This window comes from Schistocerca nitens, chromosome 3 (assembly GCF_023898315.1).
Source record: "Schistocerca nitens isolate TAMUIC-IGC-003100 chromosome 3, iqSchNite1.1, whole genome shotgun sequence".
Lineage (NCBI taxonomy): Eukaryota > Metazoa > Arthropoda > Insecta > Orthoptera > Acrididae > Schistocerca > Schistocerca nitens.
Genome location: NC_064616.1, coordinates 48934219 through 48937327, shown reverse-complemented (window position 1 = coordinate 48937327; position 3109 = coordinate 48934219). Strand labels below are relative to the sequence as shown.

Below are 3109 nucleotides of genomic sequence, written 5' to 3'. Positions count from 1 at the left end.
CGGAAATTTATTACCAATGGGCACAACACCTGCAAATGTTTCTATGTCCCAAGTTACACCGAATGCTAAGGTGTTACTAACTGAAGAACGACCATGTGCATGAGAAAGTACCGGGAGGTACAGGGGAGTTGATGGTGATACACCACAACGAGTATTATGTGTGGTTGAGACACTGCAGAACGATGAAGCATTAGATGACAGGCATTGTTTTATACGCTGAAGCATAGTTCGTGTAAGCAACGCCAAAGGCGAATTTATGGTTCCTGTAATTCTTGATAATTCTGGGATGGGCGGAGTGTGTCTCCCGAAGAAATTTAAAAATTAAATTAGTAACCACGCAGGTAACTGAAAATAAGTCGCTCCTGTTCGGAACTCGTAAAAATAATTCTCAAACGAACGCTGTACTCGCCTGTTCTGCTGCAGAGCAGATGGAGTTGGGTCACTGACAGTCTAACTGACACTTGTAAACCTAAGGTGTGGCAGAGTTCTGTCCAATACACCTTAATCGTGTGAAGCCATGGTGAGGAATAGCTCGGTGATTTCCTAAGCCATCTGAATAGTCTCCACGCCAACATGATATCTAGTATGGACGCAGAGAAGAACCAACAGCTACCCTTTGTAGACGTGCTTGTTACAAGGAATAGTGAGAACCAGAAACACGGACCAGTACATGCAAAAACTGTCAAATCATTTCCAAAGCCAGAAAAGAGAAATGATTAATGCCCTTGTAAAGCGCGCAGGAGTAATATTTGAGCCGCAGCATCTCGGACGCGTTCCACTCCACCATTTGCATAAGAAGTGTTACGAAACATAGCACTCAGAGAAGTGACTCGTCGGAAGGAGAATTGTCGCGTACGGCCTCGTCCCCAGGTCGAGGGCCAGAATCGGTTACATTTTGCGCAAACACGTTGTAAAGACTATTTACAAACGAAGCAAAAAGATTAAAGAGTGTCTCTGAATAGAAGAGGACAAAAAGGAATCACTGGCAATGTCGGGAAGATATCCCATTCCGTGTACATATGGAAAAGTCTGTTGAAACGACTGAATGATCCATCAATACTAGTATAGCAGAATATAAACTCAGCAAGTCGGAGCCTGCGGTGTGTCAGACCACATAAAGTTCGCCGACATGCAGGGTCCCGCTGTGGAGAACTACCAAGCCCGCTTATTCAGAAAAACTTATTGTTATATAACTTTCCTATAACCTTCCGGTGCCAACGGCCTTGCCGCAGTGGTGACACCGGTTCCCGACAGATCACCGAAGTTAAGCGCTGTCGGGCTGGGCTAGCACTTGGCTGGGTGACCATCGGGTCTGCCGAGTGCTGTTGGCAAGCGGGCTGCACTCGGCCCTTGTGAGGCAAACTGAGGAGCTCCTTGATTGAGAAGTAGCGGCTCCGGTCTCGGAAACTGACTTACGGCCGGGAGAGCGGTGTGCTGACCTCATCCAGTGACGCCTGTGGGCTGAAGATGGCAGGGCGGCTGGTCAGTACCGTTGCGCCTTCGTGGCCTGTTCGGATGGAGTTTAGTTCTAATGTCTCCGCATCGCTTCCATGCATGCAGTTCTCCTTCATGGTTCTCAAACCAAGGGATGTTGTTGTTGTTGTTGTGGTCTTCAGTCCTGAGACTGGTTTGATGCAGCTCTCCATGCTACTCTATCCTGTGCAAGCTTCTTCATCTCCCAGTACCTACTGCAACCTACATCCTTCTGAATCTGCTTAGAGTATTCATCTCTTGGTCTCCCCCTACGATTTTTACCCTCCACGCTGCCCTCCAATACTAAATTGGTGATCCCTTGATGCCTCAGAACATGTCCTACCAAACGATCCCTTCTTCTGGTCAAGTTGTGCCACAAACTCCTCTTCTCCCCAATCCTATTCAGTACCTCCTCATTAGTTATGTGAGCTACCCATCTAATCTTCAGCATTCTTCTGTAGCACCACATTTCGAAAGCTTCTATTCCCTTCTTGTCCAAACTATTTACCGTCCATGTTTCACTTCCATACATGGCTACACTCCATACAAATACTTTCAGAAATGACTTCCTGACACTTAAATCTATACTCGATGTTAACAAATTTCTCTTCTTCAGAAACGCTTTCCTTGCCATTGCCAGTCTACATTTTATATCCTCTCTACTTCGACCATCATCAGTTATTTTGCTCCCCAAATAGCAAAACTCCTTTACTACTTTAAGTGTCTCATTTCCTAATCTAATACCCTCAACATCACCCGACTTAATTCGACTACATTCCATTATCCTCGTTTTGCTTTTGTTGATGTTCATCTTATATCCTCCCTTCAAGACACCATCCATTCCGTTCAACTGCTCTTCCAAGTCCTTTGCTGTCTCTGACAGAATTACAATGTCATCGGCGAACCTCAAAGTTTTTATTTCTTCTCCATGGATTTTAATACATACTCCGAATTTTTCTTTTGTTTCCTTTACTGCTTGCTCAATATACAGATTGAATAACATCGGGGAGAGGCTACAACCCTGTCTTACTCCCTTACCAACCACTGCTTCCCTTTCATGTCCCTCGACTCTTATAACTGCCATCTGGTTTCTGTACAAATTGTAAATAGCCTTTCGCTCCCTGTATTTTACCCCTGCCACCTTTAGAATTTGAAAGAGAGTATTCCAGTCAACATTGTCAAAAGCTTTCTCTAAGTCTACAAATGCTAGAAACGTAGGTCTGCCTTTCCTTAATCTTTCTTCTAAGATAAGTCGTAAGGTCAGTATTGCCTCACGTGTTCCAGTATTTCTACGGAATCCAAACTGATCTTCCCCGAGGCCGGCTTCTACTAGTTTTTCCATTCGTCTGTAAAGAATTCGTGTTAGTATTTTGCAGCTGTGGCTTATTAAACTGATTGTTCGGTAATTCTCACATCTGTCAACACCTGCTTTCTTTGGGATTGTAATTATTATATTCTTCTTGAAGTCTGAGGGTATTTCGCCTGTTTCATACATCTTGCTCACCAGATGGTAGAGTTTTGTCAGGACTGGCTCTCCCAAGGCCGTCAGTAGTTCCAATGGAATGTAGTCTACTCCGGGGGCCTTGTTTCGGCTCACGTCTTTCAGTGCTCTGTCAAACTCTTCACGCAGTATCGT

The 3109-nt window shown here is 44.8% G+C and overlaps 1 pseudogene; it reads left to right on the top strand.

Moving 5' to 3' along the window:
- Positions 1-1213: 1213 nt before the first annotated feature.
- On the top strand, positions 1214-1331 carry LOC126250079 (5S ribosomal RNA; annotated as a pseudogene).
- Positions 1332-3109: the final 1778 nt, after the last annotated feature.